Source organism: Anopheles coustani, chromosome 3 (genome assembly GCF_943734705.1).
Source record: "Anopheles coustani chromosome 3, idAnoCousDA_361_x.2, whole genome shotgun sequence".
NCBI lineage: Eukaryota > Metazoa > Arthropoda > Insecta > Diptera > Culicidae > Anopheles > Anopheles coustani.
Window position 1 is genome coordinate 62,759,296 of NC_071288.1, and position 25,153 is coordinate 62,784,448.

The 25,153-nt window shown below is 40.6% G+C and overlaps 2 long non-coding RNA genes across 2 annotated transcripts; one reads left to right on the plus strand and one right to left on the minus strand.

The window, feature by feature from the left end:
* Positions 1 to 15,289: 15,289 nt before the first annotated feature.
* On the minus strand, positions 15,290 to 17,263 carry LOC131271532 (uncharacterized). The gene is made up of 6 exons (XR_009180122.1): positions 17,016 to 17,263; positions 16,797 to 16,951; positions 16,472 to 16,737; positions 16,011 to 16,409; positions 15,861 to 15,945; positions 15,290 to 15,783 (listed from the first exon to the last, which is right to left on the minus strand). It is a non-coding gene; the product is annotated as an uncharacterized LOC131271532 (long non-coding RNA).
* Positions 17,264 to 24,212: 6,949 nt separating this feature from the next.
* LOC131260242 (uncharacterized) lies at positions 24,213 to 24,705 on the plus strand. The gene is made up of 3 exons (XR_009178138.1): positions 24,213 to 24,320; positions 24,386 to 24,470; positions 24,548 to 24,705. It is a non-coding gene; the product is annotated as an uncharacterized LOC131260242 (long non-coding RNA).
* Positions 24,706 to 25,153: the final 448 nt, after the last annotated feature.

The window sequence follows — 25,153 nt, forward strand, 5'->3', positions numbered from 1 at the left end:
CGGCTCGTTTCATTTGGTGACAGCGATGTGATACTTATCCCAGTATCATGTAGTAGTGACCCGGTGGGTCGCGAAGGGGATTCAAGTGAAGTTAAGTGAAAACAATAGTGACGTTTAACAGGAAGACAATAAGAGTGAAAAAAAAAAATTATTAGTGAAACATCTGAAAAAATTATAGTGTGATAATAATGAGTACATTAAAAAGAAAACAAAAAGACAGTAGCAGCACGGCGAGAATCCTTCCAGTACGCAGGACAGCAGGCAGCCGAATCTACAAACGAAGAACGAGTCGCTGCCCTTCATTCGCAAGCAAGCGGACAACGGAGAACCGACCAACGCGGACAACGGCAATCTACCCCTTTGACGCTGCATGGCGGCGGAACCCATCGTGATGAAAGCAACGCTACTGGCTCACTTTCGCCATAATCGCAGCCGAAGATGGAGGAAAATTATTTACCATACATTTGGAAGATACCTTGGTAATACGAGGAACTGCACGTTTCAAGGTAGGCATAGACTGGAATAACCTAAATAAGGAAATAAATTCTTTGCAAACGGCGACCATACTTTTCAACCATACCTGCCAGCTGATTTCCTCTGATAAATATTTAGGTCTAGTTGACAATTTACAAAAAGGTTACTTCAAGATCAAAGCACAGCAATTGTTACACCAAGGGTTGTTCCCACGTCGACCCGCGAGAAGTGTATGGTCATATCTGGGGGCAATGGACTCACAAGACCGTTCGCGCCTTGACACCAATCTGGACAAGCTGCGGTCCAATGAAGAAAACCTCAGGCGCCGCTTAGACGGCGAGGATGCAGTTATTACGGCCCTATATGACTTGGTAGCAAATGCGACTAAAATCATTGATGAGAAAATGAACCAACACAACAAGGCTCTCGAAGAAGTCCGAGGGGAATGGAAAGAGGGAATCCAAGAGGTAAACCACCATCGTAAAATGATCCGGATGGAACAGGACCTAATAAAGCTCCATTTCTGGTTAATACAGATGCTAGACGTCATCCACCACATGCAAAGAATTACACTAAACTCGCTGTTGGGGCAGAAATAATCCCTTCCCGACCTGTTGACACTAATACACCCTTTGAAATTTGTAACAGAACTGGAGCGCATAGAACATTCCTTCCCCGCACACATGGGGTTCCCTCGAAAAGGAAATGGGGACATCAACATCAAAATCTTTGGATTACTCAAACCAAGTGTGGTACCCACAAAACAGGGCCTGATTGAAGTGCATCTAAACCTACCCATTGTTGAAAGCAATAGTTATGAAACTTTCAAAGGAGCCATAGCCCCAAGGCTATCGGGCGACACGCTAACGGTAACTGATCTAGCGAAGAACATCCTACATAAGAGTCGAGGACTCGCTAGGGTATATACTGTCGGAGGACGAGTTATACCAGTGCCAAATGTTAGATAATTTAAGACTGTGTGACGTAGGCTCAGTCAAACATAACTTAGAAAATAGTTTGGACTGTTTCCCGGCAATGTGGAATAACCGGAGCCTCCACAATTGCCAACGCAGGGAGGTACGGATCGCGCAGGACTTATGCCAGTGGAAACCTGGAAGACAAACGAGTGGATGTATTTTACACCCCAGGAGATTGCTCTGAGAACCAAAGTAAATGAAAGCAATACGCAACAACTGATTCAGGGGACTGTCATTATCCAAATAACTCGTAGGATGTCGGTTCATACAGAAAGTACCGATATCTATTTTAAAGAGGAATCGGAGTCGCAGGAAATTCTTTTGTCTTCTATCGAGGGTATACAACTTCCAAAAGTAAGTTTGACTGAAATACACGTAGATGAACAACGGGCATTGATTATTTCAACAAAACTCTCCTTTACCGAGCAAAGAGAATTGTTCAAAATCTGTGTCAATACACATGAGCTGGAGCATCAGAAAACAACCTTGCAAAATATTGTTTATGCTCCATTGGAAAACCCGTGGGTTACCGGACCCGTGCTAGGGACGATCTTTATCCGGGTAATAGTGTTGACATGGGTGTGTAAGCTACGACTCCGCCGCCGACAAAGGGGGGAAGTTCCCACGATGCAATTTTACTTGCCACAGATTGCAACCACAGAAAGGCAAGCGTCGTTACCTGCAGCGACCGAGAAGACGGGATATGTGTCCGCTGCACTAGTCAAATTGGACACAGAGGCACATGGACCCCCCAGAAATCGAAGAGAATTGTTGACCAGAATCGGAAAAAGTCATTCCGGGCAATCAGAATTCGTTAACAACAGTGTCGCATCGACAATACGAAGAGGGGGGCAAAGTAAAGGTATGGAGTCGGGAGGAAAATTGAAGAGTGTGGTGGACAAAAGTATAAAAGACGAGGTTTAGAATCATTTCAAGTCAGTCAAAGAGAAAATGAGTACGATTAAAGAAGCAATCACAATCTTGGAAGAGGCAATGTCATTATCATATCAACCGTAACCCGAAGCAGACGAGGACAGTTACTACCCGCCAGAACGCTGGCGTCACATGGCAACAGAGGAGGACCTGCTATTGCTCTTAAAAGAAATTCTGGCAATCGTGGAGGGCCACCCTGGCCTAGAGGCCCCGGCGGTCATGACGGAAGCCTTGAAGAAGTACCTCGCAGGGTACATGAGGCTGAAGCAGGCATATGCCATCATGTCACACGAACACTACGGCCTAATGAGCGAGGCCCTAGAACGAGAGGGAACGATGCTATAAATTGAATAAAACCTTGCCCGGAAAGGCAAGCTACAATAGAAAAAAAATATGGGTTGTACAATATACGAAATAAGGAAAGAAATAGAATTATGAAAGAAAATCATAAGTATGAAAGAAAGACTCAAACTGTCAATTGTCATTTAGGGATAGTTAGGCCGCGATCGGAAATCACGACGGGGCCAAACATGTTCAAATAGAAGAAGTATGGGTCAGTTTAAAAGGTACTAGTCCTAAGGAACCGAACGGGTTATGGCCGAGGAGTATACGTACTCCCGGATTCCTTTAACCAACGATTGTTTTAGGGCTGGGTTCAACTCCCAGTGCCCATTCGGATTCCATAGGTTGCTAAGTAGAGAAAAGAAGAGAAAAGAAAAAACAAGAAGTGAAAGGCCGCTCAACATAGCGAAGGAGCCAACGATGCTCAATATTATTATAAAGGGGAAAAACCACGGACACCCACCTAAATGACAGTATGCCGCTTAAGATTAGCAAAGGGACCAACGATGTCCATTATATTTGTAAAGGGGGAAAGCCACAGACACCCACCTAAAAGACAGTATGCCGCTTGAGATCAGCAAAGGGACCAACGATGTCCAATATATTTGTAAAGGGGGAAAACCACAGACACCCACCTATAGGAAATCCATACCGTTAGAGTAGCGAAGATAGATAGCAATATGAAAACCGAAGACACCCATCAATAGTAATGGTGGTGAAACAAGTTACAAATCAGTAGGGACAGTTAGGGAAAAGCTCAAACCTTAGGGAAACGAACGGCTTATGGCCGAGTAGTATTCGTACTCCCGGATTCCTTTAACCATCGATTGTTTTAGGGCTGGGTTCAACTCCCAGTGCCCATTCGTTACCCAGGGACAAGTAGCAAGGAGTATAAGAAAAACAAAACCATATACCGCTCACAGATAGCGAGGGAGCCCAAGATGCTCGAAATTATTGTAAAGTTGGCCCACGATCACCCACCCGAAAAGGGGTTATGATCAATCATTATTGGAAAAGATATTTTAACCTCAAGAAAGGACTAATCGTTTTAAAAAAAAACTATGAATCTTGGAAGCTAATGATAATAAGAATCGTATTTAAGTCGTAAACAAATTGCAACCGCAACAAGAAAAATATTAGTTTTAAACACCGGGCGCGCTACACCGGGGACATCCTCAACTCCACAGGGCAGGACACCCCCGAAAGCCCTAACCGTACGCAACCATCTGGCGTATACGACCGCAAAGGGCAGGACACCCCCGAAAGCCCTAACGTGCACCGACCCATCGCGCGAAGGCACAAAGCGCAAACCGACTCTCGACATTCCGGACACGCATGCATCCGGATTCGCAGAGGTTGGGCAGCTAGATGAGACTCCTTGAGGGACGCTTGAAGGATGATTACCAAGCAGAAGATGACACCGCATCGGCAGCCGATGGATCCACGGAAACAGCCTGATTCCGCCGTTCCAATAAGCTCCAGATCTTTCTACTTTTTTCCCAGATCTTTGAGCTCGTTTAAGTGTGGGGGAGAGCCCCAACGAACAACAAGTTGGCGAACCAACCGTTTCGCTAACCACCGCCGCTCAGCTAGCTCAGATCTTCCTCTTCAAGGTAGATCTTTGAGCTCGAATAAGTGTGGGGGGGGATGAAGCGACCCAGCTGGTCCATCACCCTGCCTTCCCCTCGCCCTTCCCGCGAAGTCTGCAATCGCCATCTCTACCTGCACCGACGCAAGCCGTATCCATGAGCAGTGTTATGCCAACGCAACGCAAGACTCGGACTCCCCCCAACCGCCACCTTCACCCGCGCCACGCAGCGAAGAACAGTAACGGTCGTATGAAGCGTATAATCGCCACCACGGAAGCCAGACCGCCGTCAGCAAAACACCGAAGGTCGCACCAGCCAAGCGGCCGCCTGAGTTAGAGAATGCACCGGAGTCAGGTTACATCCTGAACCTGACAAAAAAAATTTACAACCGTTAACAAAAAAATTTTTCCCAGCCTAGATTCGAACTTCGATCCTCGGGAACATTACCCATGCACTTTGCCCCCTAGACTAATGAGGAAAGAAAATTGCCGCATGATATCACACCTACTGATATGTCTGTAGACAAACTGAATATAGCATAGAAAAAGAACCAAAAATAAAAACTTTTGTCGCATTTTCCTTCCCCGAGCTTCGCCGGGGCTTCGAGCTAGTGGTATATAAGGAACCAAAACATTATAATAAAGGCTCCCAGTTTGGCTCGCAGTTTTGACCTGGAAGTGCCAGGGAACAGTAGAATCCAAAATTTGTCAACTTTTACCTACAGGTCCTCACGTCGTCAGTCCGTTTCTCCGCCGTTTGAAAGTCCTCTTCGTTCTCAACATTTAATGTTTAAGGAAATCGGTAGAAGCCTTTCTGCTTGGCCACTCGGTTCGTTTTTTCACAAAATTACTATCTCATTTCAGCCGATTGATGAAGACGAGCAAGTATTACTGTTCATAAGCCTTGTTTGTGAGAACCAATGCCTGTGGAATGAAAGGAACACTTTTTTCAACAATACTGTACTTAAAAAGGATCGTTGGAACCAAATTGCTAGAGAATTCGACACCACCGCTGACGTCGCCATAAAAAAATGGAAATCATTAAAAACGTACTATAGACAATTACGAGACGACGTGGATAAAACAATGGAAACCAGGTCAGGTAATAGTGCATTCTTCTTGGCGTATTAAAAGAATGTCAGACATTTTCCATAGTATTATCTTCTTCTTCAATCCATTTACAACTAATGTGATGTCCTGCAGCCAACATGGTTTGCATTCGAGGCAATGCAATTTATGAAATCTATCAATAACCCGCGAAGGACAGTAATTACGGTGAGTACTGTATTCATAAAATCTCAAATGATTGTTCATTGAACAATCTCTGGCCAAATGTAGCCTGACATCTTGCATGTATTTTGAGGTCCTAATTCCAACGTCTTGAAGTGGATGTATAGTAGATGAGGTATTATCTGATCACCACGAGCCAGGTATAACATCTTCATTTTCTATGCGGTCCGTCAGGCTGGCAGGGGAGTATATGGAATGCGAAGATCGTGCCCTTAGAAAGTTGAGTAAACAAACAGCTGCCAGTACCACTTTTTGAGCCTTTTCTGGGGCTAGTTCCATCGGTTTTCTCAGCATTTTGAATCGATTGCTGTGAATTCCAAATACGTTTTCCACGGTGTGACGAGCTCTGGTCAGAACGTATTTAAATGCCTATAATTAAAAGTCCGCTCAGGAGATCCTTCTGGTGGAAATCCACCGAATGGCCGGAGACAATAATCCGTGAGAGCGAATGCCTTATCTGCAAGACGTATGGAACGCTCATGGAATACAGTGGTCGTAATACTTCTGCTTCCGGAATATTTAAAGAACGAGCTTCAAATTTCCTTTTGATGATGCTATTTGCAAAAACGTCACCATCAGACACTTTTCCTTAGCAGCCAACATCAGCAAATAAAAAATTATAACTTGCATCCACTATTGCTAGCAGCACTATGCTGTATGTTCCTTTATATTTGTGATATTCGCTGATATTATTTGTACATTTTTGCCGTCTATCGCTCCGTTGATATGTGGAAAATTCTATATGGTTTCGAATCCTCGTGCAATTTCACGCCACTCTGCTGCAGTGTTGGGAAATAGTATACATATTAGTTAACGGTTGCAGAAATAATCGAAGGTGAATCTTCTATGGCTTGTGATTCAATCATAACAGAATCACCTAACACAGCGATCATTGAGACAGAACCCCAAACGTAACGTCCACCAAAGAGAAGAAAACCTTCCACTGTGTCCGAAGTAGACAATCTGCTTATTACGTTACTAGACAAATTAGAAAACAAATGATGCAAGCAATAAAGAGGAGGAAAGTTCCTGCAGCAACATTGGTAGGCATATTGCAAAAGAATTGGAACAGTTTAGCGGTCGTCACCGAACGAGGGTCATAAGAAGAATTTTCGAAGTAATCTAAGAAGAAACCGAAGCTTGTGATTCGTGATACACATGCACATATTTATTATAATCATAATCCTAATACCTATTTTTTACATTTTTTTATAACTGCCATGTGATAACATGCGGTAAAACAGCAATACGAATTAGTTTTTGTTCTTAATGATATTTATCCACGAGGCTAAAAAATAAACTATAAGCCACTAACCAGTGAAGATTGTGAAAACTTTTTAAGCCACTAACCAGTGAAGATTGTGAAACCAAATTGTGTATTTGTTAAAGATTTTTTCAAGTGATTAATGATGCGTTTAAAAATTATTACTTCGATCAATTCTACTGCCATTACGACGGCCATTATTTTTTTATTTTTTTGACACCAAAACTATACACCTTGACTTTGATGCTCTGTAAACCTTCGCGAGTTGTTTAGCTTGGTTTAGTCACCTTGTTCAGCAACGAACAAGATGAGCGAATCGGAGCGAAAGCTGAACGTATTGGCACAGAAGCCAACGATCGGGCTTACAAGACAAAGTTCGAGGAGCGTACGACAGAGCTGGCCGGTAGCGGCTGTAATACCTACTTCGAACCAGAACGACATGACACACGACGACGAATTTGGTCAGGATGTTAAGTGGAAGAATAGTTCGAGGAACCGTGAATTGTCTATTTATTTCTGCAATGTTCAATTGCAACAAAATGAATCTACCTGAAAACCAAATTTAACAGCTCATCTATGATGTCCTGCTCAATGTCGATGCACAAATTGACTGATAATTTCACGCTAAATAGACCAATCGCATGAAAAATCTTTCGAATGAAGTGCACCAGCAATATTACCCAGTCCAGCATGCCTGTTAAGTAGATTTTGAACGCAACTGTTGCGGGTGGAAATTACAATACCATCACTAAACAAATAATATACAATACCATAACTGTTGAAATGACAGCTAAATATGAATTATAAATTCTGGCAGCACTGCTGTCACCACAGCAAGGTATAAAAAGAATGAATAAAGAGTGAAAAAGTTCAGTTCGCCCAAAGACTCGAACGCGTGCACTTCCTTTAGTTAGACGTTTCCAACAGGTTATGGGCCCAGGCAACGTGTATAAGTGATAATTCGCGTGAGAAGAGAGTCTTAAAGAGAAGTCGCGTGTGTGTCGTTCGAGGACAGTAATCCGTCGAACGTGTAGTGAGAACAAAAATATAAAATGGATGATCGCATTACCGTAGCCAAATTGAACAATACGTATTGGGCGCAGTGGAAAGTGCGCATAGAAATGTTGCTCATGAGAGAAGATTTGTGGGAAGTGGTGTCTGACGATCTGCCAGCGGTGGACAAACGAACCGACAAGTGGAACAAGATTAACAATAAAGCTCGGGCGACGATGATCTTATTGATCGAGGACAATCAATTGTCCATTATAAAAGATTGCACAACCGCCCGGGATGTGTTCCAGGCATTAGCAAGCCATCACGAGACGGCAACAAGATCAGTGCGCGTATCGCTATTGAAAAAGTTATGTTCGACCAACTTAACAGAAAGCGGGGACGTCCAAATCCATTTGGATTTGTTCCAAAGTCTATTTGAGAAGCTCGACGCCACAGGCACCAACCTTGATACTGAAACAAAAGTCTGCATGCTTCTAAGAAGTCTACCATACCAGTATGACGGCCTAGTAACAGCGTTGGACAATATACCCGGTACCCAGACAATTGACGAAGTTAAGCAGCGCGTAATGGATGAGAGCAACCGACTCAGAGAGAGAAGCCTAGAATACAGCGAAACTGAGAGAGCGATGTACAGTCGTAAAGGCCGGTCCAGACGCTCCGTTTTGCACAACGTTTTACCTGCGCAGTTCAAAACTGCGATTAATTAATGAATCCTTAGGGATTAATGAATCCTTAGGGATAGGAATCTTAAGGGAACAAACTAAAACAGACAACGACGATGCTTTGCCCCACCGTAGGAGGTACAGTCTGACAAGAAAGTATCCGTACAGTCATCAATTTCAACTTCAAGCCTAGTTATCTCAGCGACTACGTGACCTAGGACAACCATTTAAACGACATATCGTAGATAAACTTCTATTCTATCCAATGAGGTCTTAACATTTCTAAAAAGTTACTTGTAGGTCACTTTGTTCTATAGAAACCCTAAAAAAGGCTCAAAATCGATGACAAAAAAGTATCCGTACATGATGAGTATTGATGATGTGCCATCGGTACCTGATGTGCCAATATGTTACAATCAATGCCACTTGCCTCAATAATGGCCAGCAAGTGCCAAGGCATCATTTCTACAAGTTTTTTTTTCGAAAGATGCTGGAAATTTGACCCGATTTCTATAATGTTTCTAAAGGGGTCTACTAAGATCAAGATAATGTCCCGTTCATGGTAAATCTAGGCGTCTTTCGACAAATGTTGTACAGAGATCGATTCCGGAGACTTTGGGAGTATCGACAACACTTGTACGGTCTCATAAAGTGGTAATTCTTGGACAATACATGGTCTATTCTTGGGATCGATATTTTACTCAGAGAGCATATTATTGAACATTTAAAGTTTAACCTAGCCATGGCTAGTCCAAGTGACAAAATGGGCGAAGTAGACTATGTCCCACAGATGATTCATATTTAATTCAATATTTCCAGTTCGATTAATGGTCTTAATGGAACACCATAACACAAACTCTCAATTACTGTGTTTTATAGTTGGAACAACGTTGCTCGTAATGATGGTTGAGTTCGACGTCTGGTGTCTATTGTTACTCGTTTTTTGGACAAAATTGCTTAATTTTGTCTGTCGGTATAAAACACTGAGCCTACACGCCAATGGCATCAAAATACAGCGATTTGCAAATCCCCAGTCTTTCTTATTCTTTCCTAGGAAATGAAAAGTTTGCAACTTACAATAATGCAATGTAATTGTTATTTACAAAAAACCTTCTTAAGAGTTGAAATCCAAATCATATGATTGATGCATTAGACACTTCGTTCGTCATGTTTGAGGACTCGAAGTATGGAGAACTTAATAGCTTTTCGAGCAATCACCCTCCCATAGCGATTGAGTAACCACGAAAAGTGTCTGTTTGCAGGGTTTAGTCTAGTTGCATCCTGGTTAATTCGACAAATTATAAAATCCTGAGACTTAGCATGAGATTTTTCACAGGGTTCATAAACTTGCCAAGTTAGGGTCCCTTTACATCACAAGAAAAATATAGTTCTCTATCGGTTGAAGCTGTTTGCCTAGTTTCACCGGCCATTTCACGTTAAAATATAAAAATAATAGATATAAAATTGTTGCCGCCATACTTTTAGACACTTGATAACTCTAAATAATGACTAGGCTGATATTTTGACTACTAGAACCTCACCAAACCGGTGTTTTGCTTCAAGAAAGGTGGGTGTACGGATACTTTTTTGCCATCGATTTTGAGCCTTTTTTGGGGTTTCTTTAGAACAAAGTGACCTACAAGTAACTTTTTCGAAATGTTAAGACCTCATTGGATAGAATAGAAGTTTATCTACGAGATGTCGTTTAAATGATTGTCCTAGTCGTAGTCGCTGAGATAACTAGGCTTGAAGTTGAAATTGATGACTGTACGGATACTTTCTTGTCAGACTGTATATATTTTCCCATCATCTCCTATTTTAATGTAGTGCACCCGGTTGACAAAAATTCAAATTTTTTGCAGCTTTCATGTAGTTACGCTTACCGAAGAACGCACTTGGAACGCATGATCGGTTCGCTTAGCAAGAACGCATACTCGAAACGCATGCTCCAGACGTTATATAATAATAATATATATATTTGATAATATATCTTTACTATTAATTATACATATTATTTATTCACATGTTAACCGTTACCCGTTCAACCGCCTACCTGGGTAGTTTTTGGATTTATGTTTTTAAATAACTCTGGATTGGATTGGCGTATCGGCATGAAACTTTTAGAATGCCTAGAAAAACTCACTTTTTATCGTTTTACTAAAGAAAAAAAAATCCAAGGAATTTAAATAATTTTTATTCGAGTTTTTCGGTTGATACCCCTCAAACGTTCAACCGGACTACCCGTGTAGTCCATACATTTTGTATGGGAGATTCCGTTTTCCTGTACTTCAGACCAAATTACTTTTTATCTAGACGTCGGGAAGATTCGAAATTTTAAGTTTGGTAAATTAGCTCGCGAAAAACGCGACGTCGCTTTAGCTCTTGTCAAATGTCAATTCAAAACGTAAACAAACCGACAACTGGACAAAATGTAGACAAACCGAAACACAAACGCGAACAAAACGCGCAATATTCTCCACGAAACATCGGAGTTTTTGTTTTACTACTTATTTCTACTCTTCTGAAATGTAGTTCAGTTATAAAACTCCGTTTTAATTGATATTCTTACCAACGTTTTTTCCGGTGCCGAAACGAAAACAAACTGGCCGGTTGACAGAAATTTAAATTTTTACTGCGGAACTACATGATGTTCCAGCAAGAGTCCCAGCAATCTGCCATGGAAAAACTTGCTGTTACTACATGACAGCTGCAAAAAAATCGAATTTTTGTCAACCGGGTGCACTTCATTAAAATAGGAGATGATGGGAAAATATATACCTCCTACGGTGGGGCAAAACATCGTCGTTGTCTGTTTTAGTTTGTTTTCTCAGTGAATTTCTTTTGCGCCAAACTAACCAAGGTTGAATGAAATACGTAACTAAACAAATATGTCAAAATTCAACAAACTTTTTGGGCCGAATTTGTGCTCAAATGTAATATATATTTCCCAAAACTCCCCTACCTCTATCGCGCTTTGCTGTTCCCTAAAGATTCCTATCCCTAAGGATTCATTAATCAATGAAGATTCATTAGTCAATGAAGATTCATTAATACCGATAGATTCATGAATCCCGAGAGATTCATGAATCCCGAGAGATTCATGAATCCCGAGAGATTCATGAATCCTGAGAGATTCATGAATCCCGAGAGATTCATGAATCCTGAGAGATTCATGAATCCTGAGAGATTCATGAATCTTCATGAATCCCGAGAGATTCATGAATCTTCATGAATCCCGAGAGATTCATAAATCTTCATGAATCCCCAAAGATTCATGAATCTTTCGTTCAGCGATTCAGATTCATTAATTTTGTTGAAAGATTCATTCAGATTCATGAATCTGAATCTGAAATACACAACTCTAATATTGATGCTTTGTTCAATGTGTTTGGTGGAATTTTGTTCGATTTGTGATAGTTTTTGCTAATCACGCGACAATGGCTGACCTTTTGCAATGTTTTCGAGAATTTCTAGCGTAACTTATTGCTCTTTACCAAAGCTTTCCTTGTGTTTGGCGTGTAATATCGACGGATTACAGTAACATGGAGAAAAGGGGAAAAGCTTATGAAACATTAGTGGAAAAATACAAGGAAATTAATGCAACTGCCAATAGGGACACAGTTGTGAAAAAGTCCATTCTCAAGTTGATTCACCATTCATTAGGTTCATAGTGTAATTCACGAAATAGTCTAGTATGGGAAGTGTCCCGCCAGGTCTTCTGAGATATTCCAATCTTTTTTTTCAACAAACCTATACGCAAAAGTTGACCACAGGAGAACCTCCTCCATTGCGATATCATCAAAAACTGTGTAAAACCATAAATAAGACTGTACCGTCTGGACGCTCACAATTGCAACGTTTTCATTCCGTCTTAAAACTGCGCAAACTTAAAACGTTGTGCAAAACGGAGCGTGTGGACCGGCCTTAACCAGAAGCCACAAAGGAAGGGTATTGTTTGCAATTATTGCAAAAAGACTGGTCACATCAAGCGTGATTGTTTCAAGTTTAGGCACGAAACAGCAACAGCAAATACAGCAGCGCTTGTAAGCTACGATAATTACAACGATTGGTTAATAGACAGCGGAGCCACAGAACACATGGTGAGGAATAAAAACCTATTTGTTTCTCTTGAAACTATAGACACTCCAATAACTATTGGAACAGCCAAGTATGGCACCGAATTGGTAGCCAAACAGAAAGGGACAGTTATTGGATACAATGCGAATGTGAAGTTTGCATTTCAAGACATACTATTCGTTCCAGATTTATCTTTAAACCCGATGTCGCTGCAGAAATTTGACACAAAGGGGCTGAAAGTGATTTTTGAAAAAGGTAAAGTGGAAGTGCAGACCAAAAATGGTGGAACAATTATGACTGGTGAAAAGAAGAATAAGTTATATAAAATGATCATAAACGTTCCGTCGATGTGTGCTAAAGCTGAAACAGTTGAAAACCGTTTTGAATTGTGGCATCTCAGATATGGACATATTGGTAACCAGAATTTAAAGAAGTTAATCGCAAAACGTATGGTGCATGGATTAGACATCATAAATGACACTTCGAACAATCTCAGTGAAAAGTTTTGCCATGCTTGTGTTCGCGGCAAAGAACCACGAAAGCCATTCAATAGTAGGAAAGAAAAACGTGCAACTAGACCGATCGAAATAATCCACAGTGATGTCTGTGGACCTATTACACCACCGACGTGGGATGGTTGTAACTGTTTTGTAACTTTCACAAATGATTGCACTCGTTTGTCTGCTGCGTTTCTAATAAAATCTAAAAGTGAAGTTTTGGACCGGTTCAAAGAATACGAAGCTATGTGCACAGCACATTTTGGAAGGAAGATTGAAAAACTAATTTGTGACAATGGTACAGAATATATGAACACAGCGTTTAAATCATTTTGCCGACATAAAGGTATAATTCTACATCCCTCTATACCATATACACCACAGCAAAATGGTGTTAGTGAGCGACTCAACCGAAAGATCATCGAAAAGGTACGTGCAATGCTCATCTACCGAAGTGTGTCTAAAACCCTGTGGGGGGAAGCAGTATATTCAGCTATTTATCAAATAAATAGAAGTCCAACTCGTGAGCTGGATGGAGATAAGACTCCTTATGAAGAATGGTATGGTAGAAAACCCTAATCTAACCCTTGGTCCTAACTAAACCCTTGGGGCCGACGAAACACAACATCTTTTGCAAGCTATTGGGATTGGAGTGACGATGTTTCTGCGTAGCCTGCACATCCAGGAGAAGTGTTGAAATGACAGCTAAATATGAATTATAAATTCTGGCAGCACTGCTGTCACCACAGCAAGGTATAAAAAGAATGAATAAAGAATGAATAAGTTCAGTTCGCCCAAATCTCTTAAATAAAAAAAAAAAAAAAAAGTTCGCCCAAAGACTCGAACGCGTGCACTTCCTTTAGTTAGACGTGTCCAACAATAACTTAACAAATAATGTTGTGTTTCATTTAATAATTCATGACTGTGCAGTGCACAGGTTGCTCAGGTGGACGAGACGCCACTGAAGAAAAAGGCTGATGGATGTATCAGCAAAACGATCAAATCACTGTGCACAAAATTATACAAGTGAATCGGCTTTCACAGGAAGGAAAAGAGAGATAAGATGTTATGCATGTAGCAAATATGGTCATAGGCGAGCAAAATGTTCATAAAATCGAAATTCAAGAACAAATAATAATTTCATGAACAGAAGGCCCCCTCAAAAGAAGTGGAACAGCAAAAATGGCGCACATGTGGCTTATAACGGGGAAACATCATTTATCGCACTGGCGAAAAATAGTGTGTGTTTATTGTCTTTGGCATTGGGAGACAATAGAATATAGTGGACTCAGAAGCAACGGACCACATGGTCAATAACAAAAAGCTATTCGAAGAATTGAGCGAGCTGAACGAACAGGTGTCAATCTCTATAGCAAAATCAGGCCAGTTCCTCAATGCAATATTTGCCGGTACGATTCGGGTGGACATGCTAGTAAATGGAAGTAAGCGACCTTCGCTTAGCAAAAATGTGTTGTATGTTCCCGACCTACAGTGCAATTTTCTGTTTGACGGCTGGAAGACAATGGCATGACAGTTAAAATCGCTGAAGGCAAAGTTTTGGCAACAAAAGGAAAGAAAATTGTGTGTGCTGGAAAAAGACAAGGAAGATTATACGCTCTCGACATTTTTCATAGAAATACATTTAGGGGTCATGTTGTGTCAAAATTGATAGGTATACAACCGACATATCCAGAAATAGAACCATAGATATAAATAACGCGTTTAGCTAGTAAGTGTCAACGCTTTGGAATAAAGATAGTTAAGCAGTTCGTTATAAGCAGCTAAGACGTAAAGACGTACACCTCACTTCACCACTGCAACTCAATAAAAATGACCCCTAAAAAGCATTCTAGGGATAGTAAAGATGGTTCTCGGAACTGGTCGAACAGAAAAATCTGAAATTGTTGTTTTAGATGTAGCTTTGGATTCTAAGAAAAGCCTCATTTTTTGTAAAAATTTTCAGCCGTTTTTGAGATAATTAAATCGAAAACTACGTTGGGGTCAAAAAATAAGACCCCAATTTGGATTCAAGTGATACATGTTTAGCGCTTGATGATTTCTAAAATAAACGGCTTACGTTTTACCAGCATTCTCACCACTAGACACGCAATGACATTTAGCGAGAGAGACAGAGCGATTCACATGTGATTTAACAAAGGAGAAATGTTCTGCTAAAAATGGTTCTAAAATTTTTGCACACTACAGTTATTTTAAAACCAACCACAAATTATGTAAAGCTTAATTGAAAGAGAGAGCTAAGGAGATGTAACTTTGTAAGTATCGAAGGATTTGTAAGTAAAATTTTTCATTTCAAAGGTTTAATACTTCAACAATCATGATAGGTGGCTATCGAAAATGATAGCTATGGCCCTCCCGGAAATATCACTGGCTATCAAAAATGATAGCCATGGCAGTCAACGTGTTAATATTTACACCAAGTTGCAACAAACCAAATCAAACAAAATTCATCGCAGAAAAATCAATTCACATTGCCCGTTTAAAAATAATAAATCGCCATTTTGATAGGTGAGTTATGTAAAATATTTGCTTACCGCGCAGCACTTCGAAGACATCTCTTTCGAACGCAATACATATTTATATTGTTCAATTACGGAATACGGTTCAAAACAGCTGTTGAAAAAACTGTGTACTGTTCGCTGAAACACTGTAATGATAACATAGATTTGTATCAGTCATTTGAACACACTTAAATTTTGAGCTTCAGTTATTTTACTAACTCACCTTATTTCATATCTTATAGAGAGTGATTCTGGTGCGTAAAAGAACCGGCACTTGAGCATGGTATAGCTAGACAATACGCGACACACTGAAACCAGAAATAAATGCCGCAAGTTAGAGAACGACGAAGATTAACTATCGAATAATACTAACCTCGACGGCGTGCGTTCGAATCCAACCGATACCGGACCCCTGTTGGAGAGGACTGGCTATCAACTTACACAAAGGGAAAAGCCTTGTAAGCCCTTAACGGGGTTATTACAACAAGAAAAAGAACCTCAACCAATCACTCCACTCATCGATTCGCAAATAATTAAGTTAATGTTACTGCGACTCAAACAAGCAGATGATTCAAATTACATTTTACCAACAAAAATTATTCAAATACGATCAAATGCTTCTAGCTCCTTTCCAGCTTAAAGCTATTCTTAGCCAAATTAACTGTTCACTTGTCAACACAATCTATCGTTGCTTGCTATTTGAAACATGTCCTGCATGGATACGTTCTCCCAAATGGGGTTTGCGATGTCCAACCCCTGCATGGCTTGCCAGCTGAAATAAAAGCATCTTATAAGTTACTTGCTCCATGATAATAAGTTATTCCATACACTCACCAGTGTTCCGCTGATTGTTGTTATCGGCACATTCATGATATCGTTCCGATATTCATTAGCAAAGTTATGATCTCAACAGCATGGTTGCGGATGAAATTATTGGATAAATAACACATATACGCAAACAATGCGTATTTTAAATCCTATAAATGCCGATAATTCCATACTCATGATGCAATCAGTGAGGTTATGTGGCGAACAGATCAAATGTAATGTAACGTGTTAGATCCATAAACTTCATGATTTCATAAAGTCCGAGCACAATACTGCAATAAGCATTTTCGAATTACAAAATAATAAAGATTATATCTTTCACAACACAAACCTTATAAAATCTCAGACATTTTGGTTAGCGATTCATATGCGGGCACCAATCCGTACACATTCCATCAGTTCCATTCCATTTTTGTTGTTTCTAGTTATTCCAATTGTTACTCTTGCAAAATTATTGTATCACTGTTTCAGGTGAAGATTTCATTCCTAAAAATATAATATAGTTAGAAAAAATACAGTAACAAATAAATTGTTACAATACAATGCTCACCTTTTTCCTCATGATCGCGATATCCAATGACGAGGTTATGATCAGGGCAATGGCATACGTGAACATTAAAATATCGTATTAATCACACAAACTCAAATAATACCTCCTATTCCTCTCACGAATGCGATTGATTCCATATTTTTGCTTTTTCAACTAGTTCATATCCAAGAAAACTTTCTCACTGCCTACTGTACAACAGAATTACCAAAAAGAAACCGCTCTGTAAATCCGGGTAGCAACCGATTGTTTCGTTGTTATTCACACAATCAAATCATACAAATTCCATTGCTTTTTCGTTTTTAATTGTTTCAGGTTATTCAAACTGTTACTGCTTCGGCAGGATTTCATTCCTAAAAAGATAATCCAACTAGCATTGTTGTTATCGAGCAACAGTAACAGCTCAGTTATTAAATAAATCTCACCTTTTTAGCATGATTGCGATAGCCAATGGCTAGGTTATGATCATGATGGCAAGGCTGCGAGTTAAACTATCGCATAAACTACACAAATTCAAATAACACGTCCTCTTCTTACGAATGCGATTGAAAACATACTTGGTGCTTTTTCAGCACGTGCACAACCGAGTAAACTTTCTCACTGCCTACTTTACAAACTGTGTGTACTGCATTCGAGATGCAAGCTTATGGTAGAACCGAATTCCGAACCATTTACGAGACACACATCTCACGTTACAACATTTTCTACATCACATTAGCACGATTAGCATTCTTGTTATATTCATCTCTGCCGGAGAACTGCATTGTCTGCACTAAACTACGCCGCGCACCGAAGACAGCTTTTTGTTTATGGAATGAGAAATGTGATCGCCAACTAACACCCGGCCGGCGAACGTGATTAAGATGCGTTTCCACAACACTATAGTCGTTTCCACTGACGAATGGGCAAGGTAGATCAAGATACATGTAAGAGAGGTCGCAGCATACCATGTAACCACAGGTTCCAGCGAACGGCGGTACACTGAAAATCGAGCAGTTTTTATCTTTTTCTTTCGAACCCCCAGATGTCCGCTTAATAGGGGAGTAGGATTACACACACACAACGTTTTGTCAGAGGTGACACGCACACCAAGCGCCCCAGGCAGAAAGAGAGCAAAAACATATAAGGGTATGCTGATCGAGTTCCGCGTTTTTGCTCGAAAGGTTTCGCATATTTGCTCGAATAGCAACCTTTGGTATTTATACAGTTATTCGAAAGTATATAACGCATGTTCCAGCTTTTTATTCCAAAGTCCCATCAAAACACTAACTCGGTGTCCACACTGCAGCGCGACGTCTCGTTTCAAAAGTAGCCCAGTTTCGGCAGAACAATCACGCAAGCCAAGGGCGACAGAGGTAGGAGAGTATGTGGAAATATGTAACACATTGGGGCGCAAACTCGGCTAAAATTTTTTATTGAATTTTGAAGTAGTAATGCATGATATTTGTTTAGCTACGTATTTTATGCTCCCTGAGTGAGTTTGGCGCTTCCACATTTGAAATTCACTGAGAAAACAAACTTAAACAGACAACGACGGTATTTTGGCCCGCCGTAGGAAGTATATATTTCCAAATCATCTCCTACTTGTTAAAGAGCAGTTTGTTTAGGTTTCAGCACCCGAAAAAACTTTGGTAAAAATATCGGTAAAAGAGTAAATGAGGCCCCGGCCGCCATGTTTTCGATCGTGGCTACACCTCTTGTGGACGTTTAAACTGAATGTATGCAATTGGTGATACATTAATTCGTTAAATTCAACCTACGAGTATTTGAACCGTAGTGTGTACCGTTAATTTCGGCTACGCAATCAATCTAGGGGGTGCGGTATGGGCCCTCCTTATTTCTCAAAACTATAACAAACTCTCTTTTTCGGTAGACCTAGCGCAGTCCGCTCGCTGCGCTCGCTGCGGGCGCGACGCCGTTTCCAAGTCATTTCTTCGGGTAAACCCATCGTTTCACGCTGTCCATCATGTGTGGTATAGTTTACTTACTATTAACTTAACATGTAAAAGTATATTAACCCGCATTCAACCACCACCGCGTGATTAGTTTAAACCGTTATGGTCTTTTAAGCGAACCGTTAGCGATCAAATATTCGAAAATAATGCATGCGTCGCGCTTTGCATAGCTTCAGGCGCTTAATGTGAACCAGTAGGAAGAGGAGAATCTAGCCCGGGGCCTCATTTACTCTTTTACCAAAATATCAATTAAAACGGAGTTTGATAACTGAATTACATTTGGGAAGCCTAAAAATAACTAGTACAACGAAAAATCCGATGTTTCGTGAAGCATATTGCTAGTTTTGTTCGCGTTTGTGATTCGGTTTGTTTACGTTTTGTTCAGGTGTCGGTTTGTTTACGTTTTGAATTGACATTTGGCAAGAGCTAGCGTGACGTCACGTTTTTCGCTGTTTCTACACCAGCGCGATTTGCGCGACATTTTTTTTGTATGGAGTTCAGCCGCCTGTCAGCGACGTCGCGTTTCGTGACGGTACGTCGCGCTATAGTGTGGACCCCGAGACACAAGTAGCAGGTTTCATCTGACAAGTTGCACTCTATAATGGCAACAACGCATCATCGATGGCATGGCAACATTACCGTTCTACAAAGCCACATTCAATATCTTAACTCGGGGTCCACACTGCAGCGCGACGTCCCGTTTCAAAAGTAGCCCAGTTTCGACAGAACAATCACGCAAGCCAAGCGCGACAGAGATAGGAGAGTATGTGGAAATATGTAACACATTGGGGCGAAAACTCGGCTAAAATTTTTTGTTGAATTTTGAGGTAGTAATGCATGATATTTGTTTAGCTATGTATTTTATGCACCCTGAGTGAGTTTGGCACTTCCACATTTGAAATTCACTGAGAAAACAAACTTAAACAAACAACGACGATATTTTGGCCCGCCGTAGGAAGTATATATATCCACATCATCTCCTACTTGTTGAAGAGCAGATTGTTTACGTTTCAGCACCAGAAAAAACTTTGGTAAAAATATCAGTTAAAACGGAGTTTGATAACTGAATTACATTTGGGAAGCCTAAAAATAACTATTACATCGAAAAATCCGATGTTTAGTGAAGAATATTGCTAGTTTTGTTCGCGTTTGTGATTCGGTTTGTTTACGTTTTGTCCAGCTGTCGGTTTGTGTACGTTTTGAATTGACATTTGACAATAGCTAGCGCGACGTCGCGTTTTTCGCTGTTTCTACACCAGCGCGATTTGTGCGACATTTTTTTTTGTATGGAGTTACTCGGGGTCCACACTACAGCGCGACGTCCCGTCACGAAACGCGACATCGCCTGACAGGCGGCTGAACTCCATATGAATATTCATATCATTGACTACGAATAGCTGTGAGCGAAACCATCCGTGCTTACACCTGAGCGGAGCAAAGTTGTGCGGCGTGATGGGAGAGAGAATGGAACGTCATGGAAAACGATGTCCCCGCTAGGCAATTTCGAGCAAATCGTCCTAAAAAACGTCCTCCGTGACACAAACATTGAGCAGTTTTGTATGGTGAGGAGGACAAGGAGAACGATTGCTCGAAAAACGTTCTCCAATTGTTTCATCCCCATACAAAAAAGGAGGACGTTTGTTCGCGCGGAGGACGTTTTGAGAACGATATTTCGAGCTGCCTAGCGGGTCCACCCTGCTGGAAAAAATTACGTTAACAAGCCCTATAACACACCCTTAACATGAGTATTTTTGTTAAGGGAATTTGTTTGGTTGTGTGCGTTGTTGAGTGACTTTTTCCCCTTTTTCAAGCTTCCCCACTCCCCTTCCATACCCTTCCAACCATGCTCCCTTACCCGAGCCAATGCCCGGAGCTGAAATGTCATCAAACAAACGAAACCCCGAAACAAATTATTCTTTAATTTTATCACAATTTCACTTTATTCACTAATCTTACATCAGGTTGTTGTACTGAACCTTGAAACAAAAGAAAAGACAAGCAAACACATTATGTTAATGCCTTGAATAGGCAATTACAATTGTACTACACTTACCATGAATGCTGGACCACAAGGTGTTGCTGGAGGTATTAAAGATTACTGTATAAGGAATTTTAATGGCCGGAAGGCTAACGGCCATTAACGGTAGAGATGTAATAATTAAGGCTCCACGTACGGAGATGAGAAAGGCGAATCAATAAAAGGCTCCACGTACGGAGGTTAAGCACAATAAGTAAAGGCTCCACGCAGGGAGATTAAGCACAAATAAGCAATAAGGCTCCACGTACGGAGATTATAAGTACAGAAAGTAATAAGGCTCCACGTACGGAGATTATAAGCACATTACAATGGCAAAGCCAACAGTTAAAACGAACAACTAGGGCACGTCCGACCTCGTCGGCGGTCAATGATGAAGAGTGCTTTATTAGAGTGATACTTCATTACCATGCGGTCAATTGACACATGTCACTTGACCGGATACGCGATTTACAAGGTTCATATAGGTTTACAAGGTTCATAATCATAAGGTTTCTACAATTCGACGGCCGGCGTTCGATCCGGACGTTACAGAATCTTACTTACCTATTTTGGTTTTTTGGTAGATTTCTTACCACATTTCAACAATAAACACTCTTTTCTGTACATTTTTTTGCACACCAGTCGACATCACACAGTCATCAGCACAACACAGCAATGACGTTTTGATAGCTTATACCAACGTTGTTGAACTCAAGGTTATGTGGTAAGTGTTGAAGCAAACCGAAATGTCAAAACCATTCATGCGAATCAGATTCTTTGCTATTATTAGCCAAATGGATAGCCTAAATCCTTGCAACAAAAATTTGGGATGTATTTTTATTTATTTTGCATCTAGATTATTCAATGTTTTCAGAAGAAAAACTGATTCGACAAAATATTTGCATGGTTAAGAAACGTAGACAAGAATACAAACGTCAAAAAACTTGGCTTTCGATACACCTTAAGCTTCAACTACTTTGTTTGAAGCAGGAGGCGGAATTCGGAATAGAGGAGAAGATAGTGTGCGTAGCTGCTCACTGCGTTAGATCGTGGACGGGACAGGCGAAGTAAGGGGAAGTGCATGAAGTACAAGAATGCGACATACATGCTTGTGGACCAGAGGGGTTAAACAAATGGTGGAAGAAGTGTGAAACGGGTGGAAATTAAGGGGAGCTGAGTGCCGTTTCCCGCAGGGCATTCCTCTTAGACCGCGTCCACACGGCATCGTAGCGTGGCGATTTTGACACTCCGTCGTAGTCTCAACTATTTTTTATGGCCGTGGCTAAGGCCGCTATCTCGATCTTGTCCACAGTAGAGGGTCGTGGAGATGGGATTCTCCTTACCCCTCGCCTGTAAAATGAACTGATTCGAGCAAAACCGTTCGCAGGGATGCTGCGACCTCTCTTACATGTATCTTGGTCTATATTAACCTTGCCCATTTGTCAGTGGAAACGCTAATAGTGTTGTGGAAACGCATCTTAATCACGTTCGCCGGCCGGGTTTGCGATCACATTTCTCATTCCATAAACAAAAAGCTGTCTTCGGTGCGCGGCGTAGTTTAGTGCAGACAATGCAGTTCTCCGGCAGAGATGAATATAACAAGAATGCTAATCGTGCTAATGTGATGTAGAAAATGTTGTAACGTGAGATGTGTGTCTCGTAAATGGTTCGGAATTCGGTTCTACCATAAGCTTGCATCTCGAATGCAGTACACACAGTTTGTAAAGTAGGCAGTGAGAAAGTTTACTCGGTTGTGCACGTGCTGGAAAAGCACCAAGTATGTTTTCAATCGCATTCGTAAGAAGAGGACGTGTTAATTGAATTTGTGTAGTTTATGCGATAGTTTAACTCGCAGCTTTGCCATCATGATCATAACCTAGCCATTGGATATCGCAATCATGCTAAAAAGGTGAGATTTATTTAATAACTGAGCTGTTACTGTTGCTCGATAACAACAATGCTAGTTGGATTATCTTTTTAGGAATGAAATCCTGCCGAAGCAGTAACAGTTTGAATAACCTGAAACAATTAAAAACGAAAAAGCTATGGAATTTGTATGATTTGATTGTGTGAATAACAACGAAACAATCGGTTGCTAACCGGATTTGCAGAGCGGTTTCTTTTCGGTAATTCTGTTGTACAGCAGGCAGTGAGAAAGTTTTCTTGGATATGAACTAGTTGAAAAAGCAAAAATATGGAATCAATCGCATTCGTGAGAGAAATAGGAGGTATTATTTGAGTTTGTGTGATTAATGCGATAATTTAATGTTCACGTATGCCATTGCCCTGATCATAACCTCGTCGTTGGATGTCGCGATCATGAGGAAAAAGGTGAGCATTGTATTGTAACAATTTATTTGTTACTGTATTTTTTCTAACTATATTATATTTTTAGGAATGAAATCTTCACCTGAAACAGTGATACAATAATTTTGCAAGAGTAACAATTGGAATAACTAGAAACAACAAAAATGGAATGGAACTGATGGAATGTGTACGGATTGGTGCCCGCATATGAATCGCTAACCAAAATGTCTGAGATTTTATAAGGTTTGTGTTGTGAAAGATATAATCTTTATTATTTTGTAATTCGAAAATGTTTATTGCAGTATTGTGCTCGGACTTTATGAAATCATGAAGTTTATGGATCTAACACGTTACATTACATTTGATCTGTTCGCCACATAACCTCACTGATTGCATCATGAGTATGGAATTATCGGCATTTATAGGATTGAAAATACGCATTGTTTGCGTATATGTGTTATTTATCCAATAATTTCATCCGCAACCATGCTGTTGAGATCATAACTTTGCTAATGAATATCGGAACGATATCATGAATGTGCCGATAACAACAATCAGCGGAATAGTGGTGAGTGTATGGAATAACTTATTATCATGGAGCAAGTAACTTATAAGATGCTTTTATTTCAGCTGGCAAGCCATGCAGGGGTTGGACATCGCAAACCCCATTTGGGAGAACGTATCCATGCAGGACATGTTTCAAATAGCAAGCAACGATAGATTGTGTTGACAAGTGAACAGTTAATTTGGCTAAGAATAGCTTTAAGCTGGAAAGGAGCTAGAAGCATTTGGTCGTATTTTAGTAATTTTTTTTTGTTAAAATGTAATTTGAATCATCTGCTTGTTTGAGTCGCAGTAACATTAACTTATTATTTGCGAATCGATGAGTGGAGTGATTGGTTGAGATTCTTTTTCTTGTTGTAATAACCCCGTTAAGGGCTTACAAGGCTTTTCCCTTTGTGTAAGTTGATAGCCAGTCCTCTCCAACAGGGGTCCGGTATCGGTTGGATTCGAACGCACGCCGTCGAGGTTAGTATTATTCGATAGTTAATCTTCGTCGTTCTCTAACTTGCGGCATTTATTTCTGGTTTCAGTGTGTCGCGTATTGTCTAGCTATACCATGCTCAAGTGCCGGTTCTTTTACGCACCAGAATCACTCTCTATAAGATATGAAATAAGGTGAGTTAGTAAAATAACTGAAGCTCAAAATTTAAGTGTGTTCAAATGACTGATACAAATCTATGTTATCATTACAGTGTTTCAGCGAACAGTACACAGTTTTTTCAACAGCTGTTTTGAACCGTATTCCTTAATTGAACAATATAAATATGTATTGCGTTCGAAAGGGGTGTCTTCGAAGTGCTGCGCGGTAAGCAAATAGTTTACATAACTCATCCATCAAAATGGCGACATATTATTTTTAAACGGGCAATGATTTTTCTGCGATGAACAAACAGATTCAAACAGATGTTCGTATTTCTTGATTTGTGTTCTAGAAAGCAATTGAAAATATGTTTTTTTTTATAATTTTATCTTAACATGATTTCGCTTGACATTTGTTATTGCTATGTTTCGGCAGATCGTGCAATCAGACAATTGATGCACGTAAAATATGTACGTTGGCGACGGAAGTTCGGTTTGTCCCCCAAAATGCGATCGCCAGAACGGTGCGTTGCGATAGGCTTGTCCTTTTGCACACGTTAACCTATTTTGGATTCCGATAGCCCTTTAGTCTGTCGTGCCCATTGCTACGTACCGCATTATATTATTGCCAATGACCATTTGCACTAGGGGCTGCGCCTGTTCTTTTCTCGAGACGCCCGGTTCCGTTATTCGACGTTAACATCTAGTTTCAATGAACG